Genomic DNA, 23,812 nt, shown 5'->3' with positions numbered 1-23,812 from the left:
AATTATTAAAGTGGTATTGTCGATTTTTAAACTTACGAGGCATCGCAGCTTAAGCGGCGATATCTTCTGAAATCTCGTTGGTTTGTTTCTTACCTTCGTATCCTTATATTTGTTTGCCATGCGATAAGATGTGACAGTCCTGGATCGAGGGAGAAAGAGACCGTAAAGGAGAGAGCGTGGAGAGGGGACAGGATAATATATCGATATATAATATATAATGAAGATAGATATATCGAGGAGGCGGTGGAGGGGAGGTGGTGGGGGAAGAGCGGAGAGGGCAGTACGAGTGAAGCAGGCGGGGCCGACGGACATGGCTCGACCGCCGCTACCGTCCACTGCTCCCTTCTCTCAACGTCGGTCTTCTCTGACTCTTCTCTTCTGCTGACCTCCCTCGCTCCCGAAGTAGGGGCTCATTCCCGTCTCGTTGAAAGGTAAGTGACAACTGCTACATAGCCAAGTGTAGTTATAGCTCTTGTTGGTGTAGTGCTAATAGTTATAGTAAGGTGCAAGTTAGAGTCGCGGCTAATTATTAAAGAGATTCGTTGTCCATCCGAGGATGTGTCAGCTAGTCATCTCGATATGAGAGTACTCGATATATTTAACATTGAACTTGAGTATTATCATGTTCGTGACGAGTGCAATATTCTCCGAAGAGTCAGCTGAGTTGGCATGTCAAAGGTAGATATTGCTTCGGGATGGGAGGCTTTGGTGCAATACCCGCGACCCAGTTCGGACGGTGCATCCAAAACTTTGGTCCAATAATCGTTGACCCAATTTGTGTGGTGCATCCAAGACATTGGTACAATAATCTTCGACCCAATTTAGGCGGTGCATCCAAGACTCTAGTACAATAATCGTTGACCCAGTTTGGGCAGTGCATCGGAGCATGTGGTTCTCATGATGCATACTATTCCATTTCCACATTAGTCCTGATAAACCAGACTTTTAAATTGCTCTAAACGTCATCTACTTTAACTTTTTACGTGATTTTAATTCAGAATTGAACTAGATTATTAAATTGGAGTTATTTAATTGAATCGCGTAAAATATATCCAAAATTATTTATATTGCCACTTATTTTATTATCAGTGAATGTACCAATAGTCATTTCTCCACTTTAATTTTTCTGTCTGTATTAACTATTTTGGTATTAAATAATTTTAGTTTCTAATTAATGGCTAAATTTAGCTTGAGCCACATTTTTTTAGTTTTTAAAAATCAAAGTTTTACTTCATACTTTATTGTAACTTTTTTTTGTACAGTTAGACTAGTGTTGAGAAGGTTTGATAGATTGCTTCAATTCAAATAGAACCAATCAGGATGGACCATGTGTTTCCCTCAGTGTCTCGAATTGTTTTCTGGATAATTAATCTTTGTAGTGATTTTAAAGGTAGTAAATTTTTAATTTCATGTCTTTTATACTTTACAAAAATTTATGTTTTGGCAAATTGACCTTCTATAAACTTTTGTCTTTTAATTATGTGTGTTTAAATAATTCTGAATTAATTTGATTTCCTAATATTTTGATTAATTGAGTGACACTGCCTAGTTACCTATGATAGATGGAGTTGTAGATTGTTTAATCGATAGGGACTTGCAGTTCACTTACATCGATCAGATTTTGTACTTATTTACCTGATCCAATAATTTATTTGCATAACACGTTTATAACTGGATATGTAACATATATATATGTGAAAGCTTACAGTGTGAGCCTTGTAGCTCTTAGCACGATGTCACAGCTAAGAACCGGTCATACATCAATTGATCAAATTGAAGGACCTATCCCAGCTGAGTTAGGCTTAACCTCTAACCACTAAGGCAGGATTTAATACTAGTTCGCTTGTGTAACTGTCTTAATGTTATTCCTGTCGCTAAGAACGAGGCACTGCTCGCTATAACAGCAAATTCGAATTTCTTCGCCTGAACTTTAATACTTCGCTACTAAAAAAAAATTCATTAATGATTTCAATAATTTTAAAAAGTGATAAAGAATCGTCCTGGAGACATCTTACCTCGAACATTGGTATGTACATATACTTTTTTCCGACTTCAAGAATTCTTTCGAAATGTGTGGAATATCGGGTAATTTTTTTTAAATGTATTTATTTTATTTTTTGGCTTTGAGAAGTCACATCTCGAAGATATATTTGATGTGAAACCTTTCTTAAATTTCAAAATTGAATTTACTGCTTTGACTGAACTATTTTAAATATTCTTCCTCTACTGTTTATTCTTCCTTGATAAACTTCTTTTATTTATTTTTTTTTTTACTCATAGCATTTTTTCTTCATTTTTAAGAGAAACCGGTATCAAGCGTATTTCATAACCGTTTAAGTATTCAGCGACTTATATTACAAATTGAGAAAAATATATATGTTGGTGCACTTTTATAGCATTTTTAGGCCTTCAATTTTTTTTTTTTTTATGTCCTAAATTTAAAATGATATACGGGTAATTATGCAGTCTTGGTTCAGATTAATTTTTAGATCAATATAATAAAACACATGCCTCTAAAAGGAATATGCATAATTAAGTGACTCGGATGTAATTAAAGATATCTCTATTACAAAACGTGTTGGTTTTTATTCTTAGTTTTTATCTTATTATTTTATTATTATAATTCCCTTCTTGGTTATGCTAGTTTTATGTGTATTTCCTACAAAATGTTTCTTTGTGCATATTTCTAGGTTAATCTAGTCTATTCTTAGAATGGGCTGCTTGGACAAACTGCGCCTATGTCTTGCAGTTTTAAAGCCCTTTTAAATATTCAGAAATATCTAGCACACATAATTTAAGTTTATTTAAGTTTATTCAAATTTATCAGTTTTCTTATTACAGTAATTCTCAGTGAAGCACTTTTACTTACTTTTTTAATAATTTATATTGCATTATAATAAGTAGTGATATGTATTGGGCTCAGATTCAGTGGGACCCGTTGTTAAAATTTTCAGAGCTTTCCGAACCTTGTTAAACACACGTAAGATTTCTCCTGGGTTTTGTAAATAAAAAAAAAATTAAATGCATGTAGTATACTCTGTACACACTACTAAGTTATATAATGAATGATTTGGCTTCAACTATAATTATTGCTGTATGTATTATTAAATGATAAAATATTTTTTTTTATAAAAATAAATAATATAAAAGTTTTTTCTTCTTATTTATTTTTTTCGATAAAAAAGCTAATTTTTATAAATTTGTGAAATATGTCGAATAAAAAATATTAAAATATGCACAAAATAAACCATTTTCAACATTATATTATTTAAAAAAATTGTATTTATAGTTCTGGCAAAAACGATATTAGATTTTAACTTAATTTTGCGAACGCATCTTTTTTGATTTACATGGTTATCATAAGGTCAGATTTTGCGCTGATGTTTCTAATGCACCATTTGAGCAAAATAATTGTATGTTAGCGAACTCTTTGTTAAATATCACCACTGATTATAATAGTTGATGCATGTTTTTTTCATTATATATAACATAGTTTTAAGTTAATAATTTGCTAGCATTATTAATTTTAAAATATTAAAAAAATTAAATATTGTTTTGCTTAATTATATGTATTATTTATATTGCTTAGTTCTAAAGTGATTAATCAATTTGGTATGACACTGCATTTACTAAGATTTTATAAAATGACGATATGCACATATTTTACATTTTCAAGTAATTTTATAATTAATGCATATAGCAACAGCTGATCTATCTTAAATATTTTTGAATATTTAATTTGATTAAGTACATATTCAGAGATGGAGAGTAGATATGTATGATCTTTCCGAATATCAACATAATTAAAATTATGAAAAGTCGAAACTATGTGTTTGTTTAAACATATAAATATCAATGTTTATTGGTTTATGATCCGTCATAAATTGTGGCAAAGTAATCTATCGTTTTATTTATTTTATTTTTATAATTATAGATAAAAAAAATAAAACTGTACCGCTATAACCTTGAAGGGTCAGGGATGCAGTACTGTTACTAGACAAACGGATGTGCAAGTAGGTGATTTGATCAGAATCATATTCTACACTATTCCATTTTATCCCAATTTTTCAATGTATAAGACTTCCGAACCATCAGGGTTGACTCACGGCCTCAGTAACAGAATAAATAATTGTATGTCAGAGCTGAATTCGAAACCGGGTCCTTGGAGCTAGTAGTGCTGTGCCTTATCACTCAGCTATTACTACTAAACCACTGTTTGACTATTTTATTTAAACTTTTACTAAACTAAGAGAATTATTATGTTCATTTACAAATTAAGGTTAGTTAAGGTTCATAATGATTCAATTAAATGACATTTAATATTTTTATTTCTAGAAAATAATTTTATTTTTTTCATTCTTTGAAAAGTACTGTTCTTGTATAGAACAAATTCATGACAAATGTGAACTATGTTAAATGAAGGGTGGGCGAGAATATATATACAAAAAAAATGTATTATATTATAACATACTTATATAATGATATAAGTATATAAATTATCTGAAAATAACTCAGTTTTATTTTTTTTTTAATGTTTACGTGTAGGTTAAATGCGGCTCTCTTTAGTACGTATAAGTTATGGATATCTGCTGTCTTCAGTCTGCAATTAACTCATGTTATCTTTTTTTGTCCTGTAGACTGGTTTAGAATTTTGGAGATTTATTGCTTTGTTTTTGAAATTCAAACATGATATAACAATTATTTTCCCTCTCTTTTTTGTTAATATGAAATGAACACCTAAATACATGGGCATAACGCAAAAAGAATAAAAGAAATACTTTCAATTAAATAATGATGAAATGAAAAATCGATCTATATCCTGGAACACTTGGTACTCTAAGAATAACTAATTAGATAATTTTGACATTATTTGTCTGGATACATTAAATGATGTTAAACAAAACTAAATAAAAATAAAATAATAATTATTTACATAAAACATATACAAAAGATGCTTGGTATTTGTTGTTTACAAGTTTACGGAAGATTGATATTCACGAAGATTGATAAAAAATTGATGTTTAAATGATGTCAAGGATTCCGACCATTACAACACTTATTAGACAAACGGTTTGAACTTTCCACTAATTACAAAAGACCCATTTATACGCTTATCATTAGGCCTATCTGAGCTTACGGAGTTGAGAATTGGGGCTCCACTAAACCATCAAATTCCTCTCGTAGTCTGAAATCCTTCGTAAAATCTTTAAAGCTCCTTGTTATGCTACAAATTAAGTCATCCATCAGGAGCTCAATATACATATGTTGCCGATTTGACCAGAAAATGATAGCAATCCTTCCATTATAAACTTCCCAACCTCACAAACCCATTTGTTCCTGGCTTCTTCTTCCGTACCTGATAATCCTCCTAGGCGTCTGAAATGAAGATGGCCTCGAGATCTTCTCCTCTACAAATGTTTCTGGAGTTCTATCAATAGTTAGATCCACCACATGCCATTGTATCACTAACATCGAGTTAATGTGTTTTATATATTTTAGTAGAGTAGTAAATATGAAAAGCTTTACAGATAGGTACAGGTACGGAATTCCAAAATGAGGTAGCTTGTATTGTGGATAATGGATTTTTTAAGGGGAGCAATTTTATTGGAAGGGGTGTACAAATCGGAAGGTTGGGATCTTGTATTTAACAGGTGTATGGACGAATGGGGGGTGATGAGGTCAGTATAGGGTGGGTTTTTGGTTCTTAAGGGTCGAAATATAAACGTGCCAAATAGGTATAGTCTTCGTATACTGGCATAGAGCCAATTTTGCTTGAATAATAGTCAGAGATATGAGAAAGTAGTGGGAAATATGGAAAATGAACCTTATGAAGCAGTTCATTAATATATCATCTATACATTACTCAAGTTGTGGGAAAATGAGAGAGGATACTAAAGCCTGGCCTTTGATTCGGGGAAAGGAATTTCGGAGTCTTATGATTGTTTAAGGACTAATATGGATTCCCGGTTTATTTGGTTAAGTAATAATAACAAAAAATAATAAAAACATGAATAAAAATGTGGTAATTATTCTTGTTTACTCTCTGAGAATGTAACACACAGCCTCTATTCAATACCCGACATCATTTTTGAGAGAAAGTTTTGAATATATCGAAATGACATTTAATAGATTCTGGTAAAGTCGACTTTGCAATCTCTTCTAATACTTTAAAAGTAAAACGCTGTTCACTTTGGTGGAAGAAGGGGTTTCCAAAGAAAGATTCTTATTGATAATTTAATTTTATATTATTGATTTTTGTTCTATAGGAATCAGGTTGGAAAAGCGAGAATTCGATTTCTACCATAAAAGCGTCATAAGAATTTAATTATTCTCGTTCTGCCTAGGAATCTCAAATTATGATGATGGATTCATATCGGATGTAGAATTCTCGAACGATTTGGTACTTTACGTTTGCTCGATTTACTGGACCTACAATCGTCAAAAACTGTACATTTTTTTTTTGTTTTATGATTGTTGGTGATTCAAGCCTTCTGAACACGTTTTAATTATTTTTTTTAACAACCAACCGGTTTCAAGAAAATAATAAATAAATTAATTCAAATAAATTAATTGATTGAAAATAATTAGAGCATTTGTACAAACTTAATATATTTAAAAAATCGTTATTCCCATTTTCTACAAGGTTTACCAAAGCTACAAATCGCCAAAAAAACACAAATACTTTTTTACAGTTTTCACGCCTTCTGAATACGTTTTCTTTTGGTGAGTTATAGGGAAAAAATATATATATAATCGCAAAAGGAAAAAAGAAACAAAACAATAAAGAATAAAGCATTGCTCCTTAGGTGCCGCGTTATTTTTTTTTCGCTTGGAAATAACGAAAACCCCGAAACAATATGCCCACAATGTACCCCTATATAAACAATTGTCGAAGTATGACCTCTGGCGAATACCTTTACATGTATATAGATAACAGAAGACCTAGGGGTGTTACGTACCAACCTGTTGAATTATCGTAATATTCCGTGAACAACAACACAAAAAAACATAAGTAAATTAACAAGTTGAAAGCAGAGAAAGAACAGCAGAACTATATGTACAAAAGTTTAATAATAATAAGAAATATATGTACACAGAATGAAAAAGGGAAAAAAAAGAATTCTAATCAATTAATAAAACAATTAAAACTTATAGGATGACTTAAGTTTAACTTTTATGTTTAATCTTAATAACTAAATTTACATTATTATCCAAAAGAGTATAAAAACGAATATAAAATAAAAACAAAATAAAATTTAGTTCAAACCCGTCGTAATAATCTTTGGGTGTACTCCTGGCAGAACACAAGGTTGTCCGATATTTCTTTTTCTGTCACCGTCTCACCTCCCCCAGAAATTTGAGGATGACACCTGCCACAACTCTCTTATCCAGGACGTGCTGATGAAACGTCACTGCACTATATCCCCACTTCTAGGGTTAATGACCGTCCACTGAAGTAGAACACCATAATTTTGAAAAAAACAAATACGATAACATTTCTCATATGGTGATATTCCGGTTCAAACAGTAAAGACACAGGGCCTGATAGATAGACTATCACAACTTCACATTGAAGAGTCGTAACGTGTTCAAAAATCAAACTGTCCCCTTCACAAAACCAAAACCCACTCGTCTCAACATATCGCTCGTTTTTTTTTTTCACCATGACAACCATCATACCTCTAGTCTACGCAGATATAGCCCGTGTTTTTTTATTTCACCATGACAACCGTAACAATATTTAATTGCTGAGTATCAATAGCAAAACCCTTTTCATATACAAACCTGAATTATTTAATCAACTTTATAAAACCTTTATGTAGATGAGGCGAAAACCGTTTGTACAAACTGATTGAATAAAATAAATCACTTCGCTTTGAATTATTATTCAATGTACAATATTTCTGTACAATCTTGCTAGATATCTGAGATTAGAGACTGACATCTGTTATGTTGAAATTAAAACTTTGTTTTTGTCACGGTAAACTGACCAATTCGCCCACCATGCGGCGATAACATTCCTGTGATATTATTCGTTGGAATAATGTGCAGGATCATTTTTTATGAACTTGCAAGTCATAAAAACAAGTTATTGCCAGATCCATTTTTAAAATTTATTTTCGAAATGAAAATTTGAAAATAGCATTCACAGTAACATTCCAGAGTTTTTCAATTCTTTTTTTTTTTGTTTTTATTGCAGACTAAACCGGTCCAATTCACTTTTGACATCTAGAAAAAATTCAACTTTCAAGCCTTCACAAGTCATTAAGATTTTATCGCCGAGAAGTAAGAGCTTCCTCAAAAATGAACGCCAAATACCGAAGACGAGAAATGTGCATACAAAGTGTTTTTACATATACGATAACTGTTGTTGAACAATATCAATAACAGATCATTAAACGTTCTTATATCATAAAAGAGACATAATTGCTTTTGATTAAGATCTTTCCTCGTCCAGTTAGAAAAAAAAATCCAGTTTTATTATTTATGAGCGGTCGAGCGATAGCCAACAGTCGCTCATAAATAAAAAACAAGACGATAGTTACACTTCGGCCATGTAAAGTCATGTCTATAACCGCGATATCCTAAGTGGGTGTCGTGGCACCCTGGGGTGCTTAGAGTATGCTGGAGGTTGCGCAAGTAAATTCCACTTTCTCAATATATTACAAAAAAAAATTAACTTAAAAATCAAATTTGCTGTACACCTTAGTATTTACTCTGCCCGAATTTGGCCTATATATTCGTCCGCTCTAAGAATGGTTGTGGTGATAAGATTATATTTTTTCCCCAACAAGGATGCCACGAAATTCTTTCATCTCAAAAGGGTGCCGTGGTGTGGGAACCACAGGTCTATAACATAGTATTATAGCACCCATTGTAATTATTGTATGAGACAAAGATATTTCACCTTAATGTTAACGATAGTGTATTACATATAAGAGAAATAGTTTACTAGACAACTGGGGTCTATTAATGCTATCAGCGATGCTATTGCTGCATATTAACGCTCCTGCCTTATCAATCCTTGCAGTCGACCGACAGTAAATGACTCATGACCAATTTTAAGATCCCTTGTTCCGCGTGATCTCTCTTCTACATTATAGTTAATATTATTATTTCTTATTTATTTTAGTAACCGCGAAATATAAATACATCTATTTTGCCATAATATTCTGAAACAACGTTAAGTGCTTTAAATTAGCAGATGCTTGGTATAGTGTGGATTCGATTCTACGTCTCATATTGGGTGCGATGATATAAAATCTGGTTAAAATAATAAAAACTCAGGTTTATGTGCCATTCTGATATTTTTTGCCATTAAAATGTGTTTATTAATAGATTAATAAATTAGTTATGTTCAATCCAGCCTTATTCATTGTCGTTTTATATAAATCATTATCACACAAATCTTTCAATATTCAATTTTATTGTGTAGCAGTGGTAGCAGCAGTTCCCTTGTTAGTTACACAATGGTTGATAACTCACTTCAAGGAACGTGTAATGAAATATAACTTTTAGTATTCTTGTTGAACAAAAAAATAATTTTTCTTCGATTCCTACGAGTTTCACTTTCCTTTCTTTAAATATTAGTACGTCTGACACTACTTAGTAAAAAAAAAAAACATTGCATTCGAATTACGAATATCTTATCACCCAGCGGGAATTATTGAAAATGTTTTTAATTAGTTTTAGAATTTTATCTGGTAAGAAAATCCTTATCTAACAGTTAAAAGACAACTTTTTTTTTTTAAGATTTAAAAACTTTATTCATTGATAGATACTACAGTATGCCGTACTGTTGTGGGCAATAGGTAATTGTGAAGACTGATCACATTCGTACTAAAATAAAATTAAAAGAAAAAAGAGTACATAAATATAAATAAAATCTCTCTTAAAATATATCCAAATAGAAGGATAAAGAAAATGAACATAATCAAAATATGTGCATGAAAAAATAAATAAAATAAGATTAATTATTTTTTTATATATGATTGTTTGAGAGTGATTCAGTTTATTATCAATTTTTACAATTTTGGTACTTTTTTTCTCTCAACTTTTATTCTTTAAAATTCTCCGACATTTCGGCCCTTAGGCCATTCTCAAGAATACAACCTCCAATATTGATGTCATTTCTTTTTTAAAAACCTAAAATTGCAAGCTAATTGAAGGTAGGTTCTGTTTTTAAGTTGTAAATATAAATGAAAAAATGGAAAGTGTTTTGTAAAAAATTTTTAAATCTAGGATATCAATTTATTAAAAAAAAGTTATATTTGGCAAGGGCAATCAGCCTGCAATTTTTGGTTTTTAAAAAGAAATGACATCAATATTGAAGGTTGTATCCTTGAGAATGGTCTGAGGGCCAAAACGTTGGAGTATTTTAAAGAATAAAAGTTGAGAGAAAAAAAGGATCAAAATTGATAATAAATAAAATAAAATAATGATAAAAATAAAAGAATCTCTAGTCACATTTACACTCTTATATAGAATATTTACCCGATAGACCTGAGGATACCTGAGCCCACTCTATCCCCCACCTGTGAGGGGTAGAGCAGAGTTCATTTTCTGCATGCGTTTAGCTATGCACACAGTGTAAGATTGTCGTATGAGGAAAATTCGTAGTGTAAGCATAGCTGACGAGATACATCTAAATGACTCTCATTTCAGATTTTCATCAATGTATTCATCTTATATATGCGTTGTCTCTTGATTGTCCTCAAGCAGTTATTATGTCAATATCGTTTTTATAAATTATTTGTATCAATCTAAATCTAGAAAACACTTGTCCAAACAGTTAAAGTTTGACCGTTAGTTCAGGTGTGTTCCAATCTGGTACTGTAAACTTGTCCCAATATCTATCCATAAAATGTTGATCCATTGAAAGCATTTGTAGCTTTTTCATCTACTGAATATTTCCTAGAAAAAAAAACTAGAAATGTTTTTATATTATTATATGTTATGTTGAACAATTTGAATGTTCGTAGCGAAGCTATGATGACTAAATCCTCCAGGTCTTGTTGGTAAATCCGAGGCAAAGACGTCGCCATTGAAGGGGAAGGGTTGAGGGTGGTGTACCTCCTCAAACTTTTATTTTCGGGATCAGCAGTGATACGCACATAACCCTGTATTACGCCGAGCTGAAGTGGTTCTATCCGTCCTTCTGATGGCCAGTATTTCCTAGCGTCCTTTCTATTCCAAGTAATTATTACACAACGCCCCTCCTATATCCTAGAAAACCTGCAATTTAAATTCTCAGTCCAATCCCGTTTATCTGACACCTACCCTACACCTCACCGAACTGCAGCGTTTGAAAAATCATTTTTGACCTAAGCTTTATATCTCTGGAACTCCATTTCATCTAACATACCTAATGTACCAACCCTTTCCTCGTTCAAAACCCTTCTATTTAACCATCTGTTTTGGCCAGTATATGTTATTATAAAATTAAAATTACCATTGTAATTCTTCTAAAGGGGCCTAGTCCCAGACTAATAAAATATTTTTCATTTCGTTTCAAACATAGTCACAAAAATAATCTCCAGTTGTTATTATTACCAAGCAATCATAATAAAAAATACCAGAGCAATAATAACTGAAGAGTGCAATACATTTTTAATACTTACCTAATTAAGTTCCATTGTTGTGAACAATATATTTCATCTAAACATTGGAAAGAACTTACATGCTTATTTTGAACGTTTGGGAACAGTCTAGATGTAAAAATGAGCCATTCGTAAGATTCATTATTTGGTGAGACGTAAAGCCTCTTATCCGTTTTTTCGCTGGAAGGTTATTTTGCTGAACGTAAATTAAGCCACCTGTGTTTTTGATGAAAGCTCATTAATCTGCCTGGTAGAGATATGTGTGAAATAAATGAATGCTTCTACGCAAATCCGAATTCGAATGGTGGTCCAGTGTTGTTTGTGTAATTTGAGTGTGGTTTAGTGGAATGGAATTGGTGGATTGTAGTAAAATGGAGTAAACTTTAATAGAGCGTGGATTGGTGTAGTGGAACGGAACGTGGTGTATTGTAGTGAAATGAAGTGTGGTGGATCAAAAACGGGTACTATGTACTGGAAGAGAGTGTAGATTACAAAATACTGATTTAACGGTTTAATTCATTAATTAAATACAAAAATTGATTTATTCCATCTTCTCCCATAAAGGTCAATGGTGGATCAAATAAATAAATAGGTCAATTAATAAATATTAAATAAAATTAAAACTAAAAAAATAAAATTAAAGTGACTATAATTTTGTGCCTGAAAGCAACAACAACGAATGACAAAGTTATGAAAAAAAATTAATTTGAATTAGAATCCATGTTTCGTACCTCAGTTACTGGGCTACTATGAGCTGTATCACCTTCCTTTTTTCTCCCTCAACTGATTTTATTGTTTTCGAACTAGATAAGTAGAATGGAGAGCAGTTCATAGCTGAGCGAGTGTTATAGTGCTCACTGGGCCTCGTGACTACAGCGGTAGCGGTTCGAATCCGGCCTGGGAGTCAACTTTTATTTCTAGGCGGTCTTACGAAATGAAAACATGTCCTCCTCCATGTTTAGAATAAAGTGGTAATCTGTAGATAACCCTCCCCCCTATATATCAGATATAACCAGGTAGGTTATAACAAAAATTAAGTTTTTTTGAAAAACATATTTACTTGTAGAAAAAGCTAATAATAATTAAAGAATCAGCATAAACTGTAATTAAAAAGAGGAAATACGTATAAGTATTAAAATAATTCACTATGTCAATTGCAAAATAAGGTTAAAATACTACTTCACTTGGAGAGAAGTCCAACTACTTCACAAGTCCGTCCGCCACTTATATCTTAAACTTACTACTCATCACAACTACCAAGGAGGTTGAAGTGGCAGCCAGCTCAACATTATGGCATGTCACAACGCTCGCAGCTTGTAGTTATGCTGTCGCATGCTCACTCCCTAGCAATCTAACTCCCGAAACAGCAGCATAATCTGCTAGAGAATAACCTTATTTTTATTTGAGCTCAACTCCATATTTTTTTAATAAACATTCTTATTTATTGTTTAATCTGTCAAAAACTTTATTTATCGATAGATATTACAATCTGCCAAAGCGTTGTGGGGAATAGGTATTAGTGATGACTGATAACATTCATTCTAAAATATAATAACTTAAGAATAAAAATAAATAAATTAATTTAAAAAAAAGAAAAGAGTACATGAAAATAAATAAAATCTCTCAAAATATATACAAACAGAAGAATAAAGAAAATGAACGTAATCAAATTATGTGCATGTAAAAATAAAATAAAATAATAAAAAAATATAAATAAAATAATCTCTAATCACATTTACACTATTTACACAATCGACCTGAGGATCCCTGAGCCCACTCTATCTCCCTCGTGTGAGGGGTAGAGCAGAGCTCATTTTAAGACCCCAGCGCAAAATAAACAATCTGAACTTACCAATACAATTTATCGTTATCAATGAAAAATTAAATTTTTATGCACGGAAAAAAAACATATCTTATCTAGGAAGTAAAAATGGACAGATTTGGTAATCGGTAATACGTTATATATATTTTCTTTGTCTCTATGTCCACGGTCCTAATAATCTAAAAACCAGCCGGAGTGTTAACTTTATAATTCAGCTATGAAAAAGAAAAAAAAATACCTGTCTTGTATGAGGAGTCGTATACTTGATTTTATTTATTGATTTCTGACAAATTTCTTTTCAATTTTATTGATTTTATGTGCTCCCAGAATATGGAAATTAGCTCTCAAAATGTTTATATATATATATATATTTATCTTTTAAACTGTTTATGTGTGTTATAACTTATTTATTCATTTAATTATTTCTTTTAACTAACTTTTTGTTTTTTTTAATTTATCTATTAGTTTTTTTAACGTATTGGGTTGTTAAATAAGTTGGTGGCGTTTTTCAATATTTCAATTTAACCCTCTCTGTGTTTATGAAATCATGTTTACTTGGTCAATAATGTTTACATATTCTAAAAAAAGGATTAGTTAAGGTGCTTTTATGCATCAGGTTCAACCGAGATTCATTATCTTTGAGTGGTATTTTGCTTGCTTAAAATGGAAGATCATCAAAAAATCATTTTTTCAGATTTTTGATTTCCGCAAAGGAAATTCCGCTGCATAGACGGTTAACAAAATTTGCAGGGCGTATGGAGATGGTTTTTTAGGAGACAGCACCGTCCGTAAGTGGTTTGCCCGGTTCAGAACCGGAAATTTTGACTTGGAAGACGCAAAGCGTCGACCTTCAATTACTGATGACCAAATTCAAGCATTGGTCACAGACAACCCTCCCTCTGCGAGACGGGATATCGCAGAAACGCTTAGGATATCTTATACAAGTTTCTCAGATCATTTGGGGGTTGAAATCGCAAAAGCATAGTTTTTCATCACGATAACGCCCGTCCTCACATGTCTTTGTAGACCCGGGAGAAATTATTGGAGTTTGGCTGGGATGTGACCACCCATGTTCTATTTTTGAAAAAATATACCTCTAAATCCATTAGACGCACATATAAAGTAGTTTATTACGCTTATATTCGTAGGGGTAGTAGCTTTTATGATATTCACATATGAATATAAATTTGGCAAATGAAAATTTGTCCATATAACTAGAAATAAATTTATTTTAGCAAATATCGTGAAAACTACTACTCCTACGACGATAAACGTATTAAACTACTTCATAGCTCATTAAACTAGTTTTAATTTGGGTGCTAACAGACATCTGTACGTCAAATGGTTTTCAAGATTTTCAAAATAAATTCACTAACTACTGATCTTTCAGTACGTACTGTACAACATTTTAATGAAATATAGATATTAAAAAAGCTATACCTGGAGAACTATTGAACGTAAATAGCTCTTTTGGGGCTTATAGTTTAGCAAATTAACTCCAATTTAAATGACGTTTTCTTAGATTTTCTATTGTTGTTGGTAGTTTTAAACAAATAGAGCTCGAAATGAAAAATTAATTATTTTTAACGTTTTTGAAAAGCCGCCATTTTTTATTCCCCCTACCTATACTTGGCAGACTCATCAATTTTGACTATTAATTATACATAGTTTCCATTAAAGTAATCAAAAATTGGGGCGATATAACTAACTTTTTTCTCCTCTTGGGCTCTTGTACTAATTGGTATGCTGTGTTTTGTAGCAACTTAATGTATATGGGCAGCATGGCTAAATGAAACATTTTCCTCTCTCTAAATTCTCAAAATTATATATATGTTTATTGCTTTATATTTAATGGCACTTTGAGTATTTTCCTAACTTAAATTTTTAAAAATTTCACATAACTCGTTTCTGATACGCTGCGTATTTGGATACTATACAAGCTATAAAAGAAAAATAAATACATTCTGGCTTAGTCTAAAAAGGTGCGAGGACCTTGATGCCATTGCCTAAAACTGGTTACACCTGAAGAGGCGTCAGTGTAAAGAGCCAATTACTACCTACCTCAGTCAATAGTAATTTATTATGTTTTTACAATTAGTATTTATATTTCATATATATCGTTATTAAATCATATAAATCTTTTAACTTAATTATAAAAATCTCAATTAATTTAAATTGTAATATTGAAAGATAAGGTTTCAAGATTATGAAAAGAAATTACTCAGAAGGCAAGCTCGAAAATGGAGGCAAATCTGCAAGCCGTGATGAAGCCCTGCAATGTGGGGCAAAACGTCGGCTCACATTAAATAATTTTTGAAGATGATGATTGAAAACATATAATTGAATTGTTAAACAGATAATTTAATTTATAAATTGAATCGAGGATTTTGTACCATCTTATAATTTCTGAAGGTTTCTTCATTTTTAGGATCTAAAAATTTTTGAAGACTCGTCATTTTATTTTTAATCTGATAATTTTTGAAGGCTTGACATTGACTTGATATCTTTTTTAAATTTTAAATAGATATTAAACATAATTAAATGGAGGAGTGGTAAGGCCCTCTGCTACTAACTCCTTGGGCTCGGGCTTGAATCCAGTTGTGGCAGATAATTATTTATTCTGTTACTACAGTCGTTAGTCAATTCTATGGGTTCTGAAGTTCTCAGTCCCAGCCTCATAAAGTGGGTGATCTTAAAATTTCACCTCCTTGTAAAACCATTGTTCTTAGAACAGTACTTCCTTACAAAGTACTGAACCACTGACTCTTCATGAGTTGTAGAGCTTCATATTATTATTAATTATAAACAAATATATGAGATTTATTTGTGTGTCCATTACAACTTCACTGACCCCGACCATCTTTCTAAATTAAATTTAATTATCTAAAACAGAAGGGAAAATGGTTAAATTAGGTACTACGTGGATTAATTGCCTCATAATATCAAATAAATACCAGGATGAAGTTTTGAATGATAACATACCTTTCGATTACTGCATCAGCTATTCTGTTTTTATTCAATGTAACCTTCGTTTTCATTCTCAAATCTCATTTTAAATGTACCTTTGAACATAAATTTCATTTCTGATTCCGTTTCGAACAATTTTTTGTATTGATTTTTCCAATAATAATAATTTTCTCTTTCCAATGTGTGCGATAATACCCGATTTCATAACAAAAATAGAAAATAAAATGAGTTATAAAGTGTCTTAAAAACCCTGATTTTAGGCAAATTTTTGGTTTTTCTTAGGTCTTATCCGAATATAAGTCGACCATTTATTTTTCCTAGGATAATTTAAAGGGAAAAAAAGATAGACTTATATTCGGGATCATATATGAATAATGAAATTAAAAAATATATATATATATATTTTTATTGTATAATATTACATTCTGTCTTTATATAATGAGTTGAAGTTAATTACTCTTCCGAAATAACTTACTTTATTAGAATTTTTCCATTGCAACGTTTCGGAGCCAGCACCATCATCAGGTACTCAACAATACAAATTAACCTATATTATATTATGCATACAACACTACAATAATTTAAAAACATAAATTCATTATGATTGTATCACCTTAACCATTATTATTTCCTCTAATTTCTAATTATATTAATAAATCACAATAGTTATTATTGGTATGTGATGATTTTAAAATACTAATTTCATTTATAAAATAAGAAAAAAACTAATGATTCTAAACATTATGTTGACATCACTTAAATTAAAGTTATACTGATAATATTGATAAAAAATAAGTTCTATTTAAAGACAGTGATAATGTGGGTCATATAATTCTTTAACTTCATATTTACGAATACATATTTAAATGATAGCAAAATAAAAAATAGAAAGAAGAAAACAAAATTAAACTTAAAATAAAATAACATCTTAAATACAATCATTAATAAAATAAATAAAAATTGAAACATACTTTTATACAATTTCTAAAAATAATTACATTAATTTTATTAAAAGAAATAATTGAAATTAATTAAAAAATTCAATACTTGAAAACAAATTAGGACTTTAAAGTTTTGTGATTGATGACGTAGTATTGGGAGGCAGCTGGTCCACGGAAAGCGGGAGGCGGGGTCTATTTTAAAGTTACATCGACACAGAGCAGACTCGATCCTCAACGAGATATCGATTATTATCAGGGCGGACGCCCGCAGCACTAATAGAATCGATATAAATAATTCATGAGCCGCTTTGACGGTCAAGGTAGCATTTCTTAAACCGGACGTAGTTCGTAATGCCGCAATATTGAGCAAGTCCCTACCGCCGACTTGTGTGTTCAATGTCACCTGTGCGCTAGTAGTCGTCTTTACTCTGTTATTTTTATTAATTTTCCATATAATGGCGTAAAAAATCGTTAAAAACTTGTAGATAGAAAAGAAAATTGTTTAATAATCTCTGTTCCCAATCTTCGTAATGGCACGCTTCTCAGAAAACAGGAAAATAATGTTCATACAATCTCGCAATGTAATTACTAATCATATCGTCATCATTAGAAACATTATTTAATGTGCCATTTAATGTGATTAGTTATTACATTTGTAGTCAGTTGGAGAAATGTATTTTTTTTTTAATGTATTGGCATTTAAAGCTGTACCTACATAAAAATACTCGTGAATTTTATGATTTATTTTTTTTTTTTTTTTATGATTAGAAACTACCCACTAGTAGAACTCTGATAAGATTTCTATATTAGAAGCTCTCGAGACCATTTTCTTTTCAGGCGCTTCGGAGTATTGTCAGGAATGGAAGTGAAAACAAGGTTAGAAATTAGAGGGTTTTGGTAGTTAGGGAGTATACAATGGAAGGATTGATACCTGGTTCGGGCTAGATCAGTTACAAATGGAACATTAAGGTCATTATGGATGAGTTTAATTATGACAAAGTAAGATGCATTGATGATTTTACGAATGATTGGTTACGAGAGGAATTCGAAGGTTTAGTGGAGCACAAAAGCTCAACTCCGTATGGCCACATAGGCCTTATTATAGTCGGCAAAATGTTAAAAATTACTTTATAAAGTTTAAAAATTTCCATGTGATTTTATGTCGTTTTCTAGTTAGAGATAAAGGTTTAAGAATACTCGCTACGTTAGCACGAACAGAGACGACTACGAAATGATAAAAACAGTTCTTTGAAGAAACATTAACGTAGAATTGTTCCATCTGAGGGCAGAAATATGCATTTATCATCTTGGTATCTCTCAAGATTCTCCAGAACACTGGATGTCTATCATCGGTAGATAGAAGTATTACATTTATTTTTTTTATTTATTTTTTTTTTTGGCTTGCTACTATTTAAATATTAATGCTACAATATAAATAAAACTACAAATTTGTTGCTATTTGGCATGACATTAAATCACGGAAAAAGAAAGCTATTGTACTGTACTTCTAATTACTGTACATAGATATGAGATTAATTTACGCATGTTTGTATTTAAGACGGATAGTTTTCGTTTTGTTTTGTTTCTTGAAAGCTTAAAAAAGTTGTTTGTTTGAGTTGATTTTTCTATTATATAGAATATCAAACATACCAGTCATAATAAATTTTGTCTAAGAGCCAACAGATGGTGTCTTACCGAACACACGTTGGTAAAAGTTGTGGTGGAGATGGCGGTACCACTAACTACCGGAAGAAGGTGCATTCCAAACGGTTTGATCATCTCGGCTGCCAAGTACACACTCGCTTTGTTCCGTCCCCGAATTGATCTTAAATCCACCTGTTGAATAAATCGATGGTAAACCTATCGATAAATGATGAGTAAAATATCTTATTTAGGTCTCTGAATGATTGTTATAAGTGGTGTCAAAACGTCAGATAAAAAAAAAAGAAGAATCCAAAAATAAAGAATTAAAGGATGCAGATTTGATTGAATCATTTTATACTCAAAAATACACGACATTGTATCTTCATCTGTGAAGTTGATCACCGAAGTTGAGTTTTTTCTCTGTTTTTTTTTAAATTTATTTATTGATATTTACAAGTGTGTTACAAATATACACAAAAAGTAAATTTGATATTAGTTATACAATGACATGATACTTTATGATAATTTAAATGTATTTTAAATTTGTTTGACTTTCAATAATATTCATTAAGAATGTTACCATTATTTTAACAGTGTGACAACGTAAGGCTTTTATAAATATAATAGTATAATAATGATGATAATAAATATAGTAATTTGGTGAAGTGATTTAAATATATATTTTTTAAACATTGTTGACAGTATTTAATGTATGATCTTAAGGTAATGATTATAAAATGGACAATCGAGGTCTGAAACTTCATCCAATTCAAGAATATAAAAGGCATGAAATTTTTAAAGGTATCCCCTCCCCCCCGGAAATTGCTACATCAATGCATTTTAAATATTTTATAAATTAACGTACAAAATATTTTTTAAAAAGATTTCACGGTCTAAAACTTATCCACGGTCCAACTAATCACAAAAGACTCATTTATATAAGTTGAGCTTTGGGGCTCCACTAAACCATTGAATTCCTCCCGAATCCAATCCTTACAGTCTAAAAGCCTTCATAAAATCCTTAATACTCCTTACTTTGTCTAAAATCAAGTCATCCATCTGCACCTCACTGTTCCATATATTGCTGATTTGGCCAGAACGAGATACTAATCTATGATCAACTTCCCAACTACCAGTACCCATTTGTTTCTAACCTGGCTTCTCCTGGGTTACCTAATAATCATCCTATAGTACAAGAGCCCAAGAGGAGAAAAAAGGCAGTTATTTCACCCCAATTTTTGATTAATTAACTGAAAAGTAGGTATAATTACCAGTCTAAATTGATGAGTCTGCCAAGTATAGGTAGGAGGAATAAACAATGGCGCCTGTTTTAAAACGTTTAATTATATAAGGTGATTGATATATTTTTTAAAATTATTTTTGACTGTATTTTATGTACGATTTTAGGGATTGGATTTGAAAATAGTTAAGTTGAGATCACAAGCATCATCCAATTCATGAATAAAATGGCTATAAAGTTTTAAGGGTGTTTTTCTTTTCCTAGAAATTACATACATTAAATATTAATTAAATACATAATTACAACTTTTCTATTGATTTTCCTAAATACAGAACTTTTAATTGTATTTTTCCTTACGTCAGTGAAAAGTTAGCTATCGAAATGATTCTTTCTACTGAATATAAAGATTAATTCTATTATGTCTATTTATGTTTTCAGTATGTTATCAGAAAATAGATTATATGTTATGTTTTCCACATCCTAGTTACAATACGGAAATTTTAATTTTAGTCCCTTTCGTCTATTTCGTCTATTTCGTCTACACTATGACATTTTTTATATAATTTTATTGCTTGTGAAGTTGTGCTCCTAATCTATGATGTTCCTTATGTTGTAAAGTCCATTTATAGCTATACACCTGAGAGACAAAACGACTTAAGACATGGCCTTGTCCAAGGTCTCGATCTGATAAAACTTTGAAAAGCGGACTTCCAACTTTCAATATCTTATTATTATTTATTTATTTATTTATCACATTTATCACTTTCAATATGAATAAAAGGTGCCTTGAATATAACTGATATTGTTAGTGAGAATATTGCGACATTTTTTGAGTTGGACTATAGCTAAAGGTTGGCCCTGAAGCCAGCTGATGCAGATACGCCAACGCCACCGAGACTGAACATTAATCGCGACGCTAAGGCCCGTTATTATTGAAAGCGTTTAATCTCCGACTGTTTTCGGCTGTGTGGGCAATATTATCTCGCATGTGTGAGAATTAAACCTATCCCCTGTACTCGTCGGCAAACACTTCTTTGTAAACAGTAGGCTTTTCCTCAAAGACGATACGTGTTTCAGTTATCTTGTCTGTCCATCATTACATTCTTAGAGATAATTACTTCAAATGGCTCCTCATATTATTATTATTTTTTTTTTTTATTTTGATACTTTGTATTTATTGATAGATATTACAATCTGCTACACAGTTCTGGGCATTATGTAATAGTGAAGAATGGTCACATTCATTCTAAAATAAAATAAAATAAGAATAAAAATAAATAAATAAATGAAAAAAAAGCATATAAAAATAAATAAAATCTCTCTTAAAATATATACAAACAGAAGGATAAAAAAATTAACATAATCAAACTATATCTATGAAAAAATCAATAAATAAAATAAAATAATAATAAAAATAATATAATTCTATTCACATTTACACTCTTACAATATTTACACAATCGACCTGCTCTATCTGAGTGGATAGAGCAGAGCTCAAAAGTTCCCAGCGCATCCATCTCGCCGTAACACTGGTAGTGGTTATTATTATTAACAAAAAATATGTGGTTATTACAATACTTATAATTTTGAAAACTATTCTCAAAAATATAGACCTTAAACTTTCAGAAATCCCAAAGTTTTTAATAAATTAAGCATTTTATATATTATAAATTATATATATCCCCACCACCACTCGTTTTAATTAAAGTTGTTATAAATTAAATTGGTTCAATTCCTGGAGTATTCAATATTTTATTATACGCAGCAGTGATCCATTTCTCTCCGATTAGCGAATATTGTGAAATTAAAAATTTATGAGGATAAAAAAAAAAACTGTTTCCTAAGATATTTCTTATTATCTTTTGAGATATGTTTAATCCACTTACTGTTTTTCTCCGTCATTTAATCGTTTAATTCAATAAACAATTTCCTAATTCCTCTGTTTTTCAATAAAAAACAAAAACTAAGCCTACAATTATTATTTTATAATGATAATTATTATCAATAGTTATTATTATATTTTTTCCCCAATGCAACATTAGACCAAACGAGTAGACTCAACACTCCTCTGAGGACTTCTATTTAGTACTTCCTGTGTGTTCGATCTTTAACATTAATTTTGTGTTATGCTCCCATTTATTCTTTTTTTTTTTTTATCATTTATTTATTGCCATTTACAATTGTATAACATATATACAACAAGTAAATTTGCTGTAGATGAGATAGTGATATGATACAAACATGTGGAGAACTCCAATAACATTTCTATTGGAGAAGATCCCGAGGCTATCTTCTTTTCAGACACCTAGTAGGATTATTAGGTAATGAAGGAGATACCAGGTTAGAAACAAGTGGATCTGGGTGGTTCGGAAGTTTTCCATGGAAGTATTGGTATCTGGTTTCGACCAAATTGGCAACATATGGGACATTGATGTCATGATGGATGACTAGATTTGTGACAAAGTAAGGAGCATTAAGGGTTTTACGAAGGATTTTGGACTGTAAGAATTGGATTCGGGAGTAATTAGATGGTTTAGTGGAGCCCCAAAGCTGAACTCCAGATAGGCCTTATAATAGTCATGTAGATCAGTATTTTGTAATGGATCGGCAATTTAGACCGTTTCTCTAGTAAATTTTGTAATAGTCGAAATCGACGAGCAGTTTCCTGTCTTTTCAGTCCTGTATGAGGATTCCATGTCAGTCGTTTGTCGAGATGTAGTTCTAAGTAACGGATCTGTTCGACAGGAATAAGTGGGGTGTTATTAAAGGATACTGTAGGGCAAGAGGTCATCCATTTGTTCTTAAATGTACTTAAAAGTTTTTTTTCCATAAACTTAAAATGATGTGCTTTTGTTAGAACTATTATATTAGGCAAATGCGGGCTATTGGGAGCTACAGACTTGTCCTTCTCATGTTTGCGTAATAGCTGACGAAAAGGTAAAACCGTTAAATTTATATACGTGACTTATTTTTTAACTTTAGCAGAGAAATAAACCAAAAACATTTACAAGATTTATTTGAATCGGCGAAGATGAGCTGTTAGCGGAACGTAATTCGAATTACTCAAGTAATCGCAACTGCCTCTACCACAAGCCGAACTGAGTATGAGCGTCAGAAAGGAATATATCAGTAAACTCAATAACACTGGACAAACCATTTACAATATTTATATGTTTATGTTCTTTTCTTGACTGTTAATGATATATATTTATGAGGTTCAGTCAATAATGAAACAGTAATAATAGTCATGTATATATGCGTGTGTGTGTGTAAATTATATTTATAATTTAATAACTGTGCTGCTATTACATTCAAGCACTCCTAGCGGGCGAGAGGTGAACTATTATAAGAAGGTTATAAGAAATGTTTGTTGTTTTCAAATGATTAGCTTTTTGTTTGTAATTATAACTTTGTAAAGACCCTTTCAATTACTTGTAATAGTTCACGATTAGATTCATTAAAACTGTGGAAAGGGACTGTTATTCTATTCTATTGTTTTTAGGTAAGTAGAAGAGTACTTTGGTGTATTTTACTTAGTACTTTTATTGTAGCTATATAACATTGGATTTATAATAAAATATTATTTTAGTGAACGTCT

General features: G+C 31.2%; 1 long non-coding RNA gene across 1 annotated transcript in view; it reads left to right on the top strand.

Moving 5' to 3' along the window:
- Positions 1-284: 284 nt before the first annotated feature.
- LOC136796434 (uncharacterized) overlaps positions 285-23,812 on the top strand; it is a 100,735-nt gene continuing 77,207 nt past the window's right edge. Inside the window, exon 1 of the long non-coding RNA XR_010844143.1 lies at positions 285-431. This is a non-coding gene — a long non-coding RNA (uncharacterized lncRNA). The remainder of the gene's footprint in view (positions 432-23,812) is intronic.

This window comes from Halyomorpha halys, unplaced genomic scaffold (genome assembly GCF_000696795.3).
Source record: "Halyomorpha halys isolate HHAL.00 unplaced genomic scaffold, Hhal_1.1 Scaffold1209.1, whole genome shotgun sequence".
In the NCBI taxonomy this organism is placed as follows: Eukaryota; Metazoa; Arthropoda; class Insecta; order Hemiptera; family Pentatomidae; genus Halyomorpha; species Halyomorpha halys.
Note: the sequence above shows the minus strand (reverse complement) of the source record. Positions and strands in the feature narration are given on the sequence as shown.